General features: G+C 41.1%; 1 protein-coding gene across 3 annotated transcripts in view; it reads left to right on the forward strand.

The window, feature by feature from the left end:
- B3GALT1 (beta-1,3-galactosyltransferase 1) overlaps positions 1 to 21,731 on the forward strand; it is a 400,481-nt gene that overhangs the window by 352,834 nt on the left and 25,916 nt on the right. The window lies entirely within an intron of this gene.

Genomic DNA, 21,731 nt, shown 5'->3' on the forward strand with positions numbered 1-21,731 from the left:
TCTAGGGTGACCAGACAGCAAATGTGAAAAATCAGGACGGGGCTGAGGGGGGTAATAGGAGCTTATATAAGAAAAAGCCCCAAATATCAGCACTGTCCCTATAAAATCAGGACATCTGATCACCCTACTCCACTCCCACAGGTCCCTTTTCCTTGAATGGCAGGAAACCCAATTTGCTAGGTGAGCTGGGGGTGAAACCACCACACTCTTCCCCTCCAGTGTTCTACCCAGTGCATCTGAGCACCACATGGCATGATTTTGTTCTGTGTTCAAAGTACGAGTCTATGACCATGGAATCTGGAAAAGCTAACATGGCTACAATTCTACAGTCCTCAGGAAATTCTATGCACATGAAACTGAAGTTGTGCTTTTTCATTGCCACATACTTCTCAAAAAGTTGCCACTAAATTATATTAGTAATAGTGGCATGCATGTAATACAAATACACCACCTTCAGAAAATGCCTGTTTAAAAACAAAACACCGTTTTGCTATCTTCCACCACACTGAGTAGTACCTTACTTGAAATCAATGGGAGTACTCAAAGTGAAATACTATTTTTAGTTAAGAATCATGATCTTACTCTATCATCATATTAACATAACGCTTTACAAACAAATTTATCCGCCACAGCTGAAAGAGAAAATTTATAAAATTAAGTAAAATAGCAGGGTCTTTAAGTAGAGGGAGGTGGGAATCAAAGCAGCTGCACAGACTTCACTTCCATAAGCAGAAAGTGGGATGTTCTACACACTAGAAAGATGTGACTCTCTGGAGGGGTAGTTTATATAAGATGATGTGATACTTTCTGTGGGGGAAAGAGGATGAGGGCTAAGAAATTATATGGATGTTCTCCCAAGTGGGATTGCTTTCTGAGTGGCTAACTGTATGGGGAAAATAGGAAGGGATGGGAGTTGGAAGGGTTATGGAATTCCTTCCTTCAACATGTGCATGTCATTGCAGGAAGTGAATTAATACCTTATATAAAAAGATTACTTGCAGTTGGCACATAAGTGAGACTCAGTGCCAGGCTCTGGAACTGATCCCACTTCTATTCAAGAAAAGTGAAAATGAATTCAACCACTTTTCTTCCTGGCTTCTTTTTCCCTTGCAATGTGTCTATCCAAGATCACAATTTAGAAGTAAAGCCACTGGCAGACATCAACATCTCTATAAAGTACATGTGCATTGAGCTCATAGATGGGGAAATTAATTTGTTTAGAGAGAGAGAGAGAGAGAGAGAGAGAGAGAGGTGGCTTTTCTTACAAAGAGGAAGTACAGCTGCTAAAAGAAAAATTGAAACTCTCTTTTAAAGGGTGGGATGCTTAGGGCAGCTCCCAAGGACGCTGTTACCATGCAGTCAAGAGAGTCCACTATCATCATCTGCTTTCCTTCTCAGAGTATTACATTTTATTCCATGGATAGTGAGAAAGGCTTTTAGATAGTAATATAAAATTGGGCACGCGCGCGCACACACACACACACACACACACACACACACACACACACACACACAGCTGTTCTCCCATTTCCTGTTCCTATCAGACATTATGGGTGAAGTCTGGCTCCACTTAAACTGATGGGGATTTTTCAATTGACTTCACTGGAATTCCACCCTGAACAGGATTCGCTGCCATTCATTATTCAACCATAGTGGTGCAGTGTCTCCCTACCACTCCCCCAGAAGCTGCATTCACTGCCTCTGTAGCACTCAACCCTGCCATGGGTGAGGGGCAGGAATTTATCTCCATTCTTCTGAACAGCAGTGCAAAGCACTACCAATATTTGCAACAATCCTCATGTTTCCTGATGGTTTTTCATGAAGGGAGTAATTTGGAGCACATTTTCCTCCCCAGTGTGTGAAAAGCACTGAGTGGAACACTGATGGTCAAGTCTTGTGGATTTCCTCATGTAACATACAGTCACCCAACAAAGCTGTGCTTTTCTTGTGGCCTCTGTGATCCACCTCAGTGATCTGCCAGTTGCTTTGCTGAATTTTGTGTTGCTTCTGCCTCATGCTGCTTTTGATATCAGAGTAGCTGGAAAAGGAATGGAGTCAGATTACAGCAGAGTTGGGGGTTTTAAAAGTTTTTTTGTTCAAGAGATCTCTCAGACTTCAATAATGCTGAAAGGAGACCTCCCAATGAGAGAGAAACCTATAGGATATTGAGGGAGAACTCAGTTTAAACATGTGCAAGGGAACTCCTGTTGTTCCCACACACTCCAGGAGCCAAACTCTTTCCTCTTGAGAAGGTCTGGGTTCATGTTATTTATATACCAGTGTTGCTTGGCAGATTTTATGACTGCATTACCTACCTCATAGGGATATGCAGACGCTCAGTGAACTCATGTTTGTAAAGCTCTTGGAGATCCACAGATGGAGAGCATTATTGAAGAATTAGTAACAGAGATGAAAATTGAATTTTTACATCAGTGTACATTCGCACTCCTCTCTCTAAAGGACTAACTCTGAACACATGAATATGGATAAGCCAAGGGTGAACTAAGGCATGGTATTAATTCCCCTTGGGCACAGAGAAAAACCAAACCATACATGCTATTTAATACAATAGAAAAGAACTATATAAAGTGCTAAATAGCTGGGTGTGCGGAGCAGACCCTGACTCTGAAGTCAGTTCAGGCATGGCATTATCTCACACATGGGCTAAACAACTGTTCAGCCTGAACAACCCCTTCCAGAAAAAGGTGAGGGTGGAAAGAGAAGGATTTTGTATACGTGACCTACCTTTGAAACAGTGCAGGCAGCCATATTGTATTTCATCATTGCTAAGTGTGGCTCATGGAAGCAGTACTTTCAGGAATGACCCAACCCCCCCCCCCCCCCCCCCAAAACAACAACCAAAAACAGCACTGGACAGTGCAGGGGAGCAGATGCTGCACAACAGATTCATAGATACTAAGGTCAGAAGGGACCATTCTGATCATCTAGTCCGACCTCCTGCACAGCGCAGGCCACAGAATCTCACCCACCCACTCCTATGAAAAACCTCACCTATGTCTGAGCTATTGAAGTCCTTAAATCATGGTTTAAAGACTTCAAGGAGCAGAGAAGCCTCCCTCAAGTCAACCATGCCCCATGCTACAGAGGAAGGCGAAAAACCTCCAGGGCCTCTCCAATCTGCCCTGGAGGAAAATTCCTTCCCGACCCCAAATATGGCAATCAGCTAAATATGGGCAAGATTCACCAGCCAGATACTACAGAAAATTCTTTCCTGGGTAACTCAGATCCCATCCATCTAATATCCCATCTCAGGGGATTAGTCCTATTTACTCTGAATATTTAAAGATCAATTACTTACCAAAATCCCATTATCCCATCATACCATCTCCTCCATAAACTTATCGAGTAGAATCTTAAAACCAGATAGATCTTTTGCCCCCACTGCTTCCCTTGGAAGGCTATTCCAAAACTTCACTCTTCTGATGGTTAGAGACCTTTGTCTAATTTCAAGTCTAAACTTCCTGGTGGCCAATTTATACCCATTTGTTCTTGTGTCCACATTGGTGCTGAGCTGAAATAATTCCTCTCCCTCTCCTGTATTTATCCCTCCGATATATTTATAGAGAGCAATCCTATCTCCCCTCAACCTTCTTTTAGTTAGGCTAAACAAGCCAAGCTCCTTAAGTCTCCTTTCATAAGACAAGTTTTCCATTCCTCGGATCATCCTAGTAGCCCTTCTCTGTACCCGCTCCAGTTTGAATTCATCCTTTTTAAACATGGGAGACCAGAAATGCACACAGTACTCTAGGTGAGGTCTCACCAGTGCCTTGTATAATGGTACTAAAACCTCCTTATCCCTACTGGAAATACCTCTCCTGACGCATCCCAAAACCGCATTAGCTTTTTTCACAGCCATATCACATTGGCAGCTCATAGTCATCCTATGATCAACCAATACTCCAAGGTCCTTCTCCTCTTCCGTTACTTCTAATTGATGCGTCCCCAACTTATAGCTAAAATTCTTGTTATTAATCCCGAAATGCATAACCTTACACTTCTCACTATTAAATTTCATCCTATTACTCTTACTCCAGTTTACAAGGTCATCCAGATCCTCCTGTATAATATCCCAATCCTTCTCCGAATTGGCAATACCTCCCAGCTTTGTATCATCTGCAAACTTTATTAGCACACTCCCACTTTTTGTGCCAAGGTCAGTAATAAAAAGATTAAATAAGATTGGTCCCAAAACCGATCCGGGAGGAACTCCACTGGTAACCTCCCTCCAACCTGACAGTTCGCCTTTCAGTAGGACCCGTTGCAGTCTCCCCTTTAACCAATTCCTTATCCACCTTTTGATGTTCATATTGATCCCCATCTTCTCCCATTTAAGTAATAATTCCCCATGTGGCACGGTATCAAATGCCTTACTGAAATCTAGGTAAATTAGATCCACTGCATTTCCTTTATCTAAAAAATCTGTTACTTTTTCAAAAAAGGAGATTAGGTTGGTTTGGCACGATCTACCTTTTGTAAAACCATGTTGTATTTTGTCCCATTTACCATTGACTTCAATGTCCTTAACTAATTTCTCCTTCAAAATTTTTTCCAGAACCTTGCATACTACAGATGTCAAACTAACTGGCCTGTAGTTACCCGGATCACTTTTTTTTCTTTTCTTAAAAATAGGAACTATGTTAGCAATTCTCCAATCATTCGGTACTACTCCTGAGTTTACAGATTCATTAAAAATTCTTGCTCATGGGCTTGCAATTTCAGGTGCCAATTCCTTTAATATTCTTGGATGAAGATTATGTGGGCCCCCCGATTTAGTCCCATTAAGCTGTTTCAGTTTCACTTCTACCTCAGATATGGTAATATCTACCTCCATATCCTCATTCCAATTGTCATGCTACCATTATCCCCAAGATCCTCTTTAGCCTTATTAAAGACTGAGGCAAAGTATTTGTTTAGATATTGGGCCATGCCTAGATTATCTTTAACCTCCACTCCATCCTCAGTGTTTAGCAGCCCCACTTCTTCTTTCTTAGTTTTCTTATTTATATGGCTATAGAACCTTTTACTATTGGTTTTAATTCCCTTTGCAAGGTCCAACTCTACTCGACTTTTAGCCTGTCTCACTTTATCCCTACATGTTCTGACCTCAATTAGGTAGTTTTCCTTGCTGATCCCTCCCATCTTCCACTCCCTGTATGCTTTCTGCTTCTTCTTAATCACCTCTCTGAGATGCTTGCTCATCCAGCTTGGTCTACAACTCCTTCCTATGAATTTTTTCCCCTTTCTTGGGATACAGGCTTCCGATAGCTTCTGCAGCTTTGATTTAAAGTAATCCCAGGCCTCCTCTACCTTTAGATCCATACGTTCTTCAGTCCAATCCACTTCCCTAACTAATTTCCTTAATTTTTGAAAGTCAGCCCTTTTGAAATCAAAAACCCTAGTTGCAGATTTATTTTTGTTAATCCTTCCATTTAGTTTGAACTGAATTAGCTCATGATCACTTGAGCCAAGATTGTCCCCTACAACCATTTCTTCTATGAGGTCCTCGCTACTCACCAAAATTAAATCTAAAATGGCATCCCCTCTACTCGGTTCAGCAACTACTTGATGAAGGAATCCATCAGCTATCGCATCTAGGAAAATCTGAGCCCTATTATTATTACTAGCACTGGTCCTCCAGTCTATATCTGGGAAGTTAAAGTCTCCCATGATCACGCAGTTTCCATTAGTATTTACTTCATTAAAAACATTAAAAAGGGCTCTATCCATATCCAAATTAGATCCCGAAGGTCTATAGCACACCCCAAGCACTATCATAGGAGAGGCTTTACTAGTTATCTTCCCCAATGTAATTTTTGCCCAGACGGACTCTGTCTTATCCATTGCATCGCTTCTTATTTCTTTACATTCTACCTCATCATTGATATACAATGCTACTCCTCCACCTTTACCTTTGTTTCTGTCTTTCCTAAACAGCACATACCCTTCAATACCTGTAGTCCAGTCATGACTACTATTCCACCATGTTTCTGTTATCCCTATAATATCTGGTTTCACTTCCTGCACCAGTAGCTCTAGTTCCTCCATTTTGTTACCTAGGCTCCTCGCATTGGTGTACAAACATCTTAATTTTTGCTGTTTGGCCTCGCTCACATTTTGTACCCTATTAGGCACAGTCATTCTACAGCCAGTATAACCTATTAGACTAGTATCCACACCGCCCTCGCTCCTTATATACATTCTCCTACCCACGGCTGTATCCTTTCTTACTTCGTCTTCTTCCCTCTCAATGCTAAAATCTGGCGTGGAGATTTCCTGGACGTCTCCCAACCATCTCCCCCTAATTCCTAATTTAAAGCTCTCTTTATCAGTTGTGCCAGCCTCGATCCTAGAAGTCTATTTCCTTCCCTACTCAGATGAAGTCCATCCCGAGAGAACTGTCCTCTGTCCGTGAATGCCTCTCAGTGGCCATACATCCGAAAGCCCTCCTTAGAGCACCACTGCCTAAGCCATCTGTTGACAGTCATAATCTTGTCACACCTTTGTTGCCCTTCTCTAGGAACAGGAAGGATCCCACTAAAGACCACCTGAGCCTCAATTTCCTTAAGTGTCTTCCCCAGCCTAGCATAGGCTCCCTTAATACTTTCCAGCGAGAATCTAGCCGTATCATTTGTTCCCACATGAAGGATAATTAGGGGATTCTTTCCCGCTCCCTTTAGGATCCTTTTCAACCTCAGGTCTACATCCCATATCTTAGCACCCGGAAGACAGCACACCCTTCTATTCTCTGGATCAGCTCTAGTTACAGGCCTGTCTAATCTTCTCAATAAAGAGTCCCCGATCACATAGACCTGCCTTTTCCTGGTGACGGTGCTATTCTCCCGTTTCTCCCCTGTTCCCTCTGGCTGCAAGTTCTTTCCATTCCTATTTTCCCTTATAATCCTCTTCAACCCATCCTGTATCCTCCTGGGGCTCATATTTAGTGTAGTCTCCCTTGACTCTTCCGCTTTTCCTATAGGACTAGCCTCTCTTCTCTTCTCCCTTACCCTTCCACCTTCAACTAGTACCTGCTGAGCCCCTTCTTCATTTTCCAACTCTGCAAACCTATTCCTAAGCTCTATTTCTCCTTCACTAGCCCGTCTTTTCCTCTGCCTGGTTCTTTTAGTCACATGTTTCCACTGACCACTTTCCTCACCCAGTCTCCCCTCAAAATTCCCCAGCCCTGCTTCCATCCGCGAGTCTGAGCTTTTCCCTTCAGATACCTCATATCTTTGCTCCATCATCTGCTCAAACCCCTTCCTAAACTCAACCAGACTTTCCACCTGCATCTCCAAACCTCGGATCTTTTCCTCCATCAGCTCTATCAGACGGCATTTCATGCAGAAAAAACTCTTATCAGTTCCCCCCTCCAGGATCATGTACATACCACAGCTTCCACATCCAGTCATCCTCAATGTGTCTTCCACTACAGGAGTCACTCCCACAGCTGCTTCTGTATCTGTCATCGCCTTCCCACCTAAATCCTGTTAATCTGGGAAACACAAGCCACACCAAAAAGACCACCCCTCCCAGCAAAAGCAAACCCCAAACAAGCACCACAATACAAACTCCTGCTCAAACTCCCCTGTTTACAGCTCTGTTTGCCTGCTCCTGTGCCGCTGCAGCTGTCTGCTCCCTGCGATAGCAATGTAAAGATGTGCCCCATAAATAGGGTAGAAGTAAGATGCAAGTTAAATTAGGTTGTCTTATTCTATCCACATTTATACTGTACTTGTCTGAACCTATGTTAGTCCATAGTTATACAACATTGCTTTGCACAAGTTTGACAAATTCTGCAGTAGAGACAATGAGTCTACATTTACACCTACATCAGCTCACAAGGGACCATGAGATTACAGGTAGGGCAGCCCTATATTCGACAATTATACTGAGAAGGAGAATTGCATTGGTCACGCGTCTATAGCCACCACATTAAAAAAGAAGTGGACTAAGTAAAATGCATAGCAGCCTAATGAGCACAAAGTTCCATTCTCTACATGTTAGGTATAGGGAGAGAGACACCAAAAAAGGGAAAAAAGTTCAATTGGTTATTTTTCTAGGTGCCAGCTATAGCAGTGTTCCTAATTGGGCAGACTTAAAGAGACAAAGATTAAGAAATCTGGACTGGCACTCCTGACCACTTGTACCGTTCTTTAGGATTTTGAACTGATGCTCCCCAGTGAAAACCAAGTCTATATTGAGGTGTCTCTAATGATACAGTGAATAAAAATGAGGTGGAGTAAGACCTCTGATCTCACTGTTTACCAGAATACAGTTTTGCCAGCAGCTTTATTAGATTCTAGAGATTATCAGATTTGCTCTGAGGGAATATAATTTGAGAATGCTCACACTATTTTTGTCTGCAAAAACTTTCAGAGGGACCCAGTTAATCCATGAACTAATCATAGAATGAAAAAGAAAAAAGTAGGAAACTACATCAGTCTTTGGGAGGAAGAAATGAATAAACTACCCACTGATTAGTAGAAATTCAGTTGTCTTAAATAAATAAAACTTCACAGCCTTGTACCCAGCAAAGCAAAGAGTGAGAAACACTGGTCAGAGAAATTAACAGATCCTAGATTTTCGGGAAGGGGGATGGACAGTGTTGCAATTCTGATTCTCTACCATTTTCATAATCAGCTAAAGATACAGGAGTCTATTTTGTTCATTTGAGATTACAAACAGTGATCTTAGGGAGACTGGTCTATGTGCTGTGCAGCTATGGAGGTACCAAATATAAGTTGAGTATATCATACTTTTGGACTTACAAGAATCACCTTAAAAGAAATCTAGCAGTGGCTTATCCAGGCGCAGTTTGCTGCATTTTTTAATTTATTTATTTATTTTTTTGAATACATGGGCATTGGGAGGCCCAAACTACTCATTTGGATGCACCAAGGCATGTATTTGACCATTTATTGGGTATCCGAATACGCAAATGCAAATGAACATATGCATTCAATTATCTGGTTTGTATATGCAAAAGCAGGGTTGCATGTGCAAGTAGACGTGCCTACTTTACTGTGCATGTATTTTTGAAGCTCTGCTGAAATTTTGGGCCCTGATGTGACTACATGTATTGTGAATATACATATGTAATTTATTACATATTTGCCTTCAATTGCAAAGTCTATATACACCACTGAAGATACTAGCAGACTGGCTGGCCTTTCTGTGAGATTCTGTTGTACCCACTGGCTCAGAGAGTCTGAGACTGGCATGAAACATCCTGATTCTCTAAGAATTAAGTTCACATAAGAGTCCGTTTTAAACAGTCCCATATACATGTTTGTTGTTGCTCCGGTAGTAAGTTTAACGTTTAAGCTTGCAGAACAGTTTCCATCGTGACAACATTCTTTTACATCGGGGTGGGAAAACTTTTTGACCCACGGGCCACATCTGAGTGGGGAAATTGCATTCAGGACCATGAATGTAGGGCTGGGGCTCAGGGCAAGGGGTTAGGAAACAGGAGAGGAGTACAGGGGGGCTCAGGGCAGGGGGTTGGGACATGGGGTGCAGGAGGGGTTCAGTGTGTGGGCTCCGGCCCAGCACCACTTACCTTGAGCTGCTCTGGGGTGGCAGCGGCATGCAGTGGGGCTAAGACAGGCTCCCTGCCTGCCCTGGCCCCGCATCACTCCCGGAAGCAGCTGGCACCATGTCCCTGCGCACCACGTCCCTCCGCACGCTACCCTCGCCTGTGGGTATCTCCCCCAAAGCTCCCATTGGCTGTAGTTTCCTGTTCCCAACGGGCCCAATCCAAAGCCCTGAGGGGCCAGATCCAGCCCACGGGCCATAGTTTGCCCATCTGTTTTACATGCTCACAACTTTCCGACATGTTCACCTTTTGGGTTGAAATTTTTCATGCCTGATGTCCAGCAAAAGTATGTTTTGTTCTTTTAAGTCCAAGCAAAAGAGTAGCAGCCATTTTTGAGTTATGGCAAGGTAGCATACGTGCAGTCTTTTTAACTTGAGTAATTATAAAGCACTTTCAGCCATGGGGGCAGTGGAGAAGATCCTCAGAGTAAATTGTCCTAACTCCATTTAAGTCAATTGGCAATAGAGCTCCATTGACTTCAGTGGAGCTATCACAATTTATACCAGCTGAAGATCTGCTCCTTGTTATTGTAATGTGACTCCTCACATATAAGAGGAGCCAGGGAGTGATTCAGGTCACCAGGGAGGCCAGCTCCACTCCACAAATAAGAGAATCGCACCCCCCATCCCTCTAAAATAATTCTGGACACTTGTTCTTTTGGCAAGATAACAGCATAGCAAACTGAATTATCTCAACTATGAGAAGAACAAGGGAAAGCATACTGGGATATTTGCAAGCTAGAAAGGAGCGAGATGCAGCCAGCTGTGTAGGCAGCCACCAACTGGCTATTTCAGAGCTGCCTCTATTTCTCTGCCATATTTAAAGGGCCACCTATCAGGAAACACATTTCTGGAGAGTTCCTTTAAACTGGGGAGCCTCAGTAGTGCAGTCAATTGCAAAGAGAAGTGCCTGTGTGAGAGGGACTGACATCTCACTTATTTGAGTGCACATCATCTGGTTGAAAGTAGTCTCCAGATTTTCTAGGTTGGAATTGATTAAAATAGTTCTCTTTTCTCTCTCTCTTTTAAAAGTAGACTTCTGTAATAAAGAGATGTAATTTTGACAGCAACAACTTGCTTTTCGCATACCACCACCATGTCATAGGTAGCATTTAGAAACCGCAAACCTGTTTGCAAATAGTCCACCATGAGGAATAATTTATTTGCAAACAATTTCTTTAATTATTTTTAAAACTGTCCCTACTTCAAACAGAGACAAACCTCACACAACCAGTTCCTGAACAGACACTGCATGATTCTGGGTGCCCTTTCCCTTTATACTTCACAGCTATGTCTCCCACTAGGCAGAGTGTTTCTGGGAGTTTGGAGGGGAATAATGGGCAGGGCCACCCACAGGGGGGAGCAAAAGGGTCAGTTTGACTCAGGCCCCCAAATTTCAGAAGATCCCCAAACAAAGTGGTGTTCTGACCTGGCATGTCGGGTTACAGTGCCTCTCACGTTTGTTCCAGTGATGAAGGGGAAGCTAGTCCAAACCTGAGTGACACTGCGACTCCATGCAAAAAGGTCACAACCCCCAGAGTGGGGAGCTGAGCCACTGCCTGAATGCTATGCAGGCTCACTCTCTAAGCTCCCTCCAACCCAGTGCCTCCCCTCCGTGGTAATTTTTTGGAAGTATGGGGAAACCTCAGTTCCAGATTTTGCCCCAGGCCCACAAAAACCTCTGAGCAGCCCTAATAACGTGGAAAGAAGAGAGGGAGTGTTTCATCTGCTGCTAGCCACAGCGATGCCAGCTCTAACCCTCCCTCCCCACCCAAGGTTCATGAAATTTAGTAGTTTTCTGAAAGCCCCAGCTGCTGGAGCCAAGTGATTAAATCAATCTCTGCTTTCAGTTGTAAAAAATGTTTAGTTTTCATGGTTATGGAAAAAAGCTTGCAATCATGAACCTTAAAGGCTCAAAAACCCAAAGGCCAACAAAAAAAAGCATCCAATGTATTTTTAAAAAGTCTCATGATTTTAAACCACTTGTGGTTTTTTGATGCTTGGGGTTGCTGTACAGCAGCCACTGCATGGAAAAAGAGTGCCCCAACCTTGGGGGCTGTTACAACACTGAGGTTGTAACAGCGACTCTGGGGAGGTTCTGCTGCCACTCCATAGCATGAGGGAGAGGAATTTTTCCCCAGCCCTCATGAATAGGCCCAGTGCCACTTGGTTACTTACTAACACTTTGAGCTAAGGGACAAGATGTTCCTTCAGAGATATAGATGTTTGGCACACAACTTCTGTGGAATGTACAACTGCTGGTGGAATTTCTGAAGTCTGCCAGTCAAATAGTTATGTGGAAGGCCCTTGTAGGCTCCACAAGTTGAATAGATCCAGAGTAAGCAGTTTGCCAGCTGTGGATTTTTTTCCTCTTAAGAAAAAAAGAAAAGCCAATGAAGTTAAATGCAACCTCTGCATTATTTGCAACATTTCAGAATTATAAGATTGTAGTCCTTAACCTTGCATAACACAGGTTTTTTGCATTTAATATCGATAAACTAATAGATTTAGTGTGTTTATATAACAGACACAGTAAACATGTACATGATTATGCAATTTTTTTTTATAAACAAGGGAACACTATTATTTACATAAGAGACTATTACTGACATACCGGTTTTTTACTGGTCTGACTGATGCCAGGGTATAACATGTTAATATGCCATGCCTAGAATTAAATCTTTCCACATAATAGTGACCCCAATTTATAAAGTTAGGCAATAAAGATACCTGAAGTATTGTGATGGATACCATGAAGGGTGAAGTTTGAAACTCTTTTACCCAGTAAATCCCCAAGATTTAATGGTTTGTAGTTTTGCTTCAGTGTGCTCCTCCTGATAGCTTGTGAGTTATGGGAAGCAGATTCATTACTTGCATTTGCTGAACTGGATATGATTTCAGTTGTTCTGGTCTCCACATTATTGTTAGCCCTTTTTCCTGACACAGATTAATTGAGAATGGCAGTATTGCCAGGACAGGCCTCTATATAATGAAGGCCACTCATCTGTTCTTACAGTCACACTCCATGTTGCCACATCATGGGCATCTCTATAAATCCTAAGGAAATGAAATGGGGAGTGGAGATGTCTTAGCAAGATTAAGACAGGACTAGTGAATGCTTTGAAATACTGACTATTAATTGAAGATTATTTACTACTGGATTCAATAGGTTAAGAAAAATCTTTATTACCCACATAACTTAAAAAGCCAGTAAAGATTTTCCTCCTGAAAAACAATTTGAGAAATCATGAAGGGTCCTTTTTTAGTCCTAAACTTTTCATTAGACACACAGTGTTGTAACCAATTTGGCGGTGACATGAGGCAAGGAACCTTGCTGTGAAATTTCACAGTAGAATACAGTACAATACCTATCAAAAATAACGGCTGTGGCTATGGTAACCCAAGGCAAACTGGGTTATTTGCATCAGTTTATAACCCCGCCAAGATGCAATTTACACGTTACTGCTGTAAGAGGACATGATTGATGTAAGCACAAATGACCTATCACAACATGAAGTCAAGAGTATTTTTTAAATTGTTTCTAAAAGGCATTCAGGAGGAAAAAGTACATGGATTTGACACTTGACAAGTTCCTGGGAAACTTTGAAAAAGCATTTTGCTAAGAAATTATTCTGCTCATATAATGTTTATTTTCTTCACTTCATTCCTCTCCTTTTAGTTAGCACTAAGTATATTTGCATAAAAAATCTTATTTTGCTACTATTTAAGCCAATGATAAAGCTCCAGTTAACTCCAGCGAGACCAGACTCAGGCCCAGAATAAACCACCTTCAAATAGAAATGTGCCCAAACCAGAACTACTTATCTGTACCCACCACAGGCCAACATTTTATGGGATTTTGATAAAACTGGACCTGGATGGGAACCAGTCCTGGTTAATGCTAGACCTTTGAAATTACTAGGTCACTAAATTTTTCTGGTTAAGCATCCACAGTTTGACCAGCCTCAGCATAGCGGCTCCTATGCCTCTCTTCTCCAGGAGCATGGCATGGGGAAGGAAGCTCGGCCAGAGCATCTCTAGACCTGCTTGGGGCCATTGACGGACTATGCAAAGCAGAGCTGAAGGCTGCACAAATTTATACTAAAGTAGAAAATAAAGGAAAAATATACATAAGCAGATTTTTTTTATCCAAAAACATTACACTTAAAAAAAATGACAGCAGAAAGAAATATTTTATGTTCAGTTGCAGTTATAAAATCTTTCAGGTGGGGAGAAACAGCAAAGTGTCTCAGATTAATCAACCAAAAATTGGAGGCATCTAAAAAAAATAATCACTAAATGTTTTGAAACTCTGGTCCGAAATTGAACAGACATGTACTTCCCCCACCCCAGACTTTCGCTTTTCTACAATTTAATAATTCAGTTCCATATATGGTCTAGAAAAAGAAAACCTGATGTAGAACTGACTGTTTCAGTTGTACTCCAACATCTATTTCACTCGGACTACAAAATGTTTGGAATGTTTAATAACCTTCAAATAAAGCTGTAGGAGAATAGCTTGCAATCTCCTGTAAAATCACCTATACCATCTGTCCAGAATTTCTTCTGGAAATTACTATACAAGTACAGTGCCAGAAACATAATAGTTTCCCTGGAATTCTTTGTAGCTGAATTCTTAATGTGCTGAATAATTATCTTCTTAACAAGATGACAAACTTTTACTTGAGAAACTTCAGTTCTTCGTAAATGGTAGAGAAACTTCGTGTCTTGTCTGTATAGAAGTGAAAGTTATGATCAGAGAAGTCTCTTAAAAAACTTCTCTTTAGGAAAAGCTGATTAGGATCTTTTTATATTTATTATAATCATTAGTAGCATTATTCCCTTCTCCTTCAAGTGTACAGTCTTGGCAGATTTGCATGGGGCTGTCTTCACTCAGCTGGGCCTGCTGCTCTCTAACAGAGCATGGAGTTATCATGATGAGCAGCTGCACCTCCCCTAAGGCTCTGATCTGGGGTGTTTCACAGGACTCAGTGCTGTCACCACTCCTATTCAACCTCTGTGTAAAGCCCTGAGGGGAGAGTGTGAGATGAGAAGTTTACAGGCTTACGCCAGGCTTACAGAATTGGGGGTGCCTATCATACCCTGTGCACACACTGCTGTTTCCAGTTATCCCATTGCAAGAATCCATCTAGAATTGAGGGAAACATTGGATTTAGGCTTAATCCAGAGAAGATTGAGATGATCTTGATAAAAGAAGAGAAGCACTCTGAAAAATTGACAGATATTACAACAAATGAACAACATCTGCAGAATTTCACTTTTTCTATCTGCTTGAGAATTGTCTAGGAACAGTTGGCAAAATTCTCAAAATGTATTAATTATTTATCAAATTCATTAAGTTGTGCAGACAGCTCATGAAAATATTCTCAATGAACCTCAGTTTGTCTTAAATCGGTCAAAGAAGTCATACAACATTATCTCGCTCTTTAGTTGGTTGAATTCAATATCAACATCATAACCAAAGAATACTGTGATGATTGCTCACTCATTTTCATATTTTGAGGCAGTCATAAATGCCTCAAAAATGCAAGGGTGCTCCAGAGGGGGGTGTCATTGCTGCTGAATCTAGGTCCAGTCTGCAGCACATTATGAAGGACTTTGGCTACCGTCAATGATCATGCAAGCAACTTAATCACATGCCTAATATTAAGCACACAATTAGACCTACTAATGCCAAAGCTACGTACCTTGCTCAATCAGGGCCATATTTAATGTAAGTACTTGGCAACCTTTGACATTCTCAATTATTGGCTTGTTTTCTCTGATGGAACAGTGTTCCCCTGCCCAATAAATCCATATATTATTGTGACACCAACTTCATTCCACTGTGCAATGGAATTACAGTTCAAGGAGAGCATTACTGGAAGTAAGTGACATGATCTTTTGTCCATTAGCCAACAAAAAAAAGTGACAGATCCTTACGTAACCCTTCAATTGATGTGTTAAAGGAGGCCCTAGAATTCCACCACTCAGGATGTTCTCCCCTGCTCTGAATAGTGCTAAAATTATCCTGCAAAAAGGTGATAATCCCTCTGGCACAGAAAAATACTTAAATTGTTTACCTTTGGAAAGCATATTTTGTTTTGTTTTATTAAGACTCTCCCTACATGGGGGTCTATCCCTTTTCTCTGTCTCCCCATCCCCTAACTCATACACATCCCACCATTTAAAAATACAAAAGCTTGAATGCACTTCGGTACTAAGTATATACTCCACACTTTTTTAAAGTACAAAATATGAACTTTTACAGCAGATGCCCTCAATATAAACTTGTTTGCCTAGGGGTGTTGCCTTCCCTCCTTGGAAGAGGAGAAACATTTAAACTGGAACACAGTTGAATAGATTTCTCAGTCCCTCATCCCTCCTCTCTGTGAGGACAGGACAAAGGAAGCAGTTTGTGTATGTGAGCTCCTTGTGACAATATTGACAGCACATGACTGATGAATAGCTTGGTACAATTAGCCATTTTAGAAATATATTTTTAAGAAGATTTCATACTGTATTTAAGACTACATATTCAAGATACAAAACTAAAAAGTTAATAAAATACTACTATAAGCATCTGAACTGACAACGCTACATGTGATTAACTGTTTCATGGGACACTATGCTACAAAACTTACGTTCTGTCTTGTCAAGAGAAAGCATATGTACTGCTTCTAAAAGCTTGCAAAGAGCCTGAAGTATGTGTGTATACTGAGGCACCAGTATTTTTAAGACTCCATCATTGCAATCACTCTGAAAGTGCTAAGTAGAGCATATTGACCTATCTTGTCAAATGCTCAATACAAAAAAAGGTAAACAGAAAGCCTGATACACTGCGTGTTTGGTTGTGGTACTACAATAAAAGAACTATATTTGCCCAAGCCTACTGTACTATGAATATAGCTACCTTTTACCAATTATCTGTTATATGCAGGACTCTGTGGGTTTACCCTCAAATCAGAAAGGTTATCTAAAACACTTATTAGCTTAAAATGCCATCAGATCCTGAATGGATAATAGAGATCTTTAATAATGAGATTCTGGTAACTTAAAGCTAATATGTAAAGTGGCATTTTAAAAAAACTTTCTGTAAGAAAAAAAATTCAAGAGCTAGTATTCTGAACAAAGCTTTAATATTTGCTGTGCATGCAGTACTAATATTCTTGATATGAAATGACCTGCCATACTCTTGATTTTGATAGCCAATTCATTACTTGCTTCCAATGCTATATTCTACATCCCATTTAGATATTAGATACCCTGTTATTAATAAAAATGCCATATTAACACATATCCTTTAAAAATAATATTAAAATTCCTGTTTGTAATCAGATATTAAATCTTAAATACTCTTCCACACCCTGTTGCAATTTGTGGGATGTCATTTCAATCGTTCACTCTCTCAGTTCTCAACAATCGTCCTATTTTTGTTTCTAACAGACTAGGAACACCCAAGGAGCTTCTGAAATTACTGGGTGACTAAATAAGTCATTGCTGTATGTTTTGGGGTTTTGTTTTTACTATTGTCATCATAAAACTAAGAACATCTATGTTTGCAAAGGAAACCAATGAAGCTTTTAAAGTACATGCACACACTATACGTGCTACATACACACTCCCAAGATAGGGATGGTCATCTCTAGGAGATATTTCTAAATCAGGTCAACCCATCGAACCATGTGACCAAAGGTACATGATAAATACAATTTAACACCTCACCTTCGTTCTGCATATAAAGCTCACTACCAGGGCTATGTTTAATATTCCAAACCTAGGAACAGCTTTCAAACAGTCATTGTGACACTCCTTTGGGGTACCCAGTGTTGGGAGGCACCTCATTATCACCTGCTCTTGGCATCGGAAGCTTTGTCTGTGCCTGTTTAGGGTCAGCTCTCCATCTCCACTGGCCATAGGCAGTACAAGTTTTCCCCTCTAGGCCTTGCAGGCCCTGATGTCACTATACACATTAGCGATAGGCACACTCCAGGAGGATGCTCTGAGGACTCTGCTATTGGTGTGTCCAGCTCCTGTTCCACTGGACACTTCAGTATTCACAGATCTGCTACTTCCACAGAAATAATACACCCCAGCTTACTGCTTCCACCTCAGATCACTACTCTGCTCCACCCATAGCACTTAAACTTGTTTTCACTATAAACATATCTAAATTTATTTAACAAAGCCCAAAGATTTAAATAGTAGCAAGTATTGGAAACAAATGGTTATATATAAAACAACAACATGCTTTCTAAAACCTCAATTTAAATAACAAGATACTCTCCTGTCTTGTAGAATATTGCTCACCCAAAATCCTTGCAGTGCTTTACAGCCAGACTCTTTATGAGATAAGCACACCATCAGCTTATCTCCTAGGTGAAGGACTGTGTGCATTCACCTGCACCCCAAGATACACCAGAAAAATACTCGGTCTTTATTTCTAAACACCATATCTCCTTGCTGTTTATTTCATCCTGTAAATTTCCTCTCTTGTAGATTTTACAGTCCTTCGTTCCACCCTTACTCATTATGCAAATAGGCACACACTACACAAATGACCAGACTGGGAAGATAGGCATCTGCTACCTCTGGCCTGAAAGGAACATCTCCCAGCAGCGTCACCTCCTGGTGACCTGCCTTACTCCCAGATCTTAAGAACATAATTTTCAGTATAGATACATAACTCCTTACATATTATTGCACATACATTTGGCAATGATTATGACAACCAGAGGGCTTCTGGCTTTCGGTGGAGACCTCACCCATTGGTGAACTATTTTGCAAATATCTGACCCCAGGGATCCCTATGAAAGCCGATGCATTCCCTGTGCCCTCTGCCCATTTGCCTCAGAGGTCCTTGGGTCACAACAATTTTTATTTAAAAATATTGCGTACCAGAAAACTGTGGAGTTTCATTTTGAGTTGCATGAGCCCAAGGGCCAGGATGGAAAATAATCATTCTTGGATGAGTGATGGCTTTAAGATCAATATGAATGAAAATTTTACCTCAACTAGAAAGCTAGTTGATTTTACCTCTCTTCCTAGTGGTACGAGACATTTCTTGTTTCTAGCCCTGCTAGATCACAAGATATATGAGACCTTAAAAAAAATCACAATATAATTGTTTGAAAAATAGATTTCTTGCAATTTTACAGTTTCTAAAATGTATTAGTTAATTTTCTTCTCCTCAAAAATCTGTACAGCTACTTGTGGTAACTAATGTGCCTGTCTTTATTAGAGAAGGGTAAGGAAAGCCATAACCCAGTCTACTATAAAATTTCCTAAACCACTTTCTGTAGCATATGCAGAATACCGGCTGGTATGGTGCAATATAAATATTTTATATATCATGATTGCACAACTGAGCTACACTGAACTATATAGCTCATTCATGGCATCCCATACTCATACTTATAAAATCTTCATATCACAACACAGAATCATGTATCCTAATTTGAATTGTATGTTGGTCTATTGATCCTAATTCAGCCAGATCTGGTTAAAAGTTCTGAGAAATCTTGCTGGATTAGGGATTTATTTTTTCAGTTTTGTTTAGGCTCCCACAATTCTACTGAATTTAACAAACTAATGAGAGTGGAGGGGCTAATTCTCACTAATGCCATTGTGGGATTCATGCATGTAAATTCTAACTGCATTCACCAGTGGTGGTGCTCAAAAAAATTGCATATCCAAATGACTGTGGTGCATAGCTTCATATGCACAGAGGCCATATTTTAAAAGATTGCTCCTGTATACTTAGCTTATTGATTACAAAGGGAAGATCCTGAATACTGTGACAAATCCATCGCTCCTCCTGGAGTCAGGATTGCTGCTATGCTGCAGAATGTGACTACTCAGAACGTTCGCCCTTGTGCTCTAAAGCCCATTAAAATCAACGGGCTTTGGAACAGGCTCGAACATACAGGTTGACCACTTGCGAAGAGGGATGGCATCTCCAGTGATACATTTATACTCTAGCCAGTACAATAACACTGTTAATGTTTTCTCAATATGTTACCATTTTTATTTACCTTGCACAGTACAAATGTTTTAGTATGAAAAACAAAATATTAGTAATGGAAAAGGCAAAGCCTAATACTAAAATACTAGAAGTTGGGCTTAAACAAAGTAAATTCCAATTTGAGCCTGCCACTCCTTCCTTAACTCCATAACTTGAGCAAATAAATGATCTTGGATTATAAAAAACATCTTCTAATGTGGATGTTTTTGTATCTGTGTAGAAGAGAGAACTCACCAATCAGCATACCCGTTCACAGCTGGATGCAGTATTACAGGACCTTCCCTTCAGTCCCCTTCTTCCAATGACGATTGGGGTCCTGTGGTGGTCTGGTTCTTTAGTGACTCAGCCCTAGAGCCAAGTTATGTACAGCCTCACCCCTTCTACTGTATCAGTATCCCAAATAAACTGTGTCCTTCACAGTACTAGTTATCAATTTGAAATCTTCCAGCCCTCCTGGACTCCTCTTCAATCCCACTCTTCTCAGAGTCAGGGATTTCTGGGATTCTACTCAGAATCTCTCAGCAGAACTCAACCCCCCAAATAAAACAAACAACATAGGCCACTACTTTCCATGCCTCCACCCCCCTGGGCTTGTGCTTTCAGTCTCCCAAGTTCTCCCCAGCTCCTTGTTCCTTTTCCAGACCACAACCCAAAGGGCTACCTCCCAGGGGCCTTGTCCCTATTTCTAGGCCCCTCCTCTCCAGGGTGTCTCCTCCTACTCCGAGCTCCTTCCTTTACCTCCTCCCCAGCTGGGTTTGATAAGAAATTGAGTCTCACACAGCTTCCAGGTGTAAGCAGGTGGGCTAATTGTTCTCTCAGGCTTCTGTTAACCTTTCACTTACCCATGTTTAGCCTGTGGTAATAATGCTGTAGGGCATGGCAATACAGCCTTTGTTTCCACTTCCTGGTTAAAAGAAATTTACTGGTAATCTGGAGATGAGGAAAAATGTCACTCTAACCCTTTTATTTTTGCTGTATCAATCGGCTTCCTTTAGGAAAGTCCAGCAGGGGGAGAGGGGGGATTTGCCTCACAACTAATATGCACACAGCCTCAGTTTACTTCAAACACAACTGCACCTGTGCATCAGAGGGCAAAATTTTGAATTCAGTAGTACATGAGCCCAGTTTTACTGGAACCTTCTTTCTGGGCACCCAAAATGAGCACAGACACTATGAGCTCTAGGTTTTTTGCTGCCCCAAGCAAAAAATTTGCCACCCCTGGAATTTGCCATGGGTCCAGATGATGAAGATGTATTTTCCACTGAATGCATCCAATGAAGTGAGCTGTAGCTCACGAAAGCTTATGCTCAAATAAATTTGTTAGTCTCTAAGGTGCCACCAGTACTCCTTTTCTTTTTGTGAATACAGACTAACATGGCTGCTACTCTGAAACCTGTCAGTTCACAAGTAGCTACACGCCACAGGCAGGCAGGCTCCGTTTACCCTTATGTGTAGCTACACAGGGCAAAGAAAGGCTGCAGCAGCACGGAAAGGCTTCTGCAGATCTCCACTGCCGGAGTCTTCCCTGTGGCATGTAGCTACACATCGCAGTGTCAAGCATGGACACAGCCTGCATCCCTGTGGCATGTAGCTACGTGTGTAGTGTCTGTAGTCTACATGCACCTGCAATTGTAGAATAGCCCATGTTGCAGGAAAAATTCTCCCCTCCAATAAATATGCACGTGTCTGTTGAGTCAGTAACAAAACAGTAGCAAAACCAGCACTTTTTTTAAAAAAAAGAGTGTACTTTTGAATGAGTATTTTGCAATCTTTCAAAAATATTTTACCACAATAGTGTCTCAGTTTATTATTTTGAAAATACAATCACCATAAGCATACACTGGGGCAATATTTACTGTAGATGAGACAGTGTTAGCTAGAGCTATGCTGCAGAAAGCTACTGTACTATTTGTTTAGAAAAGTGCTATAATCACATCTTTCTACAATTGTCTCTACTATAGTTGTATTCAGATCTTTACGTGAATTTATTATGGGTTATTTTATGACAGCATATTCTTCCCTATTATGGTTATTGTGCTTAGGAACAGGATTCTAGTCCAAACCTGCTTAATTTAATTTAATTGTTGCCAGGGCA

The sequence above is a fragment of the Dermochelys coriacea genome, chromosome 11 (genome assembly GCF_009764565.3).
Source record: "Dermochelys coriacea isolate rDerCor1 chromosome 11, rDerCor1.pri.v4, whole genome shotgun sequence".
In the NCBI taxonomy this organism is placed as follows: Eukaryota; Metazoa; Chordata; order Testudines; family Dermochelyidae; genus Dermochelys; species Dermochelys coriacea.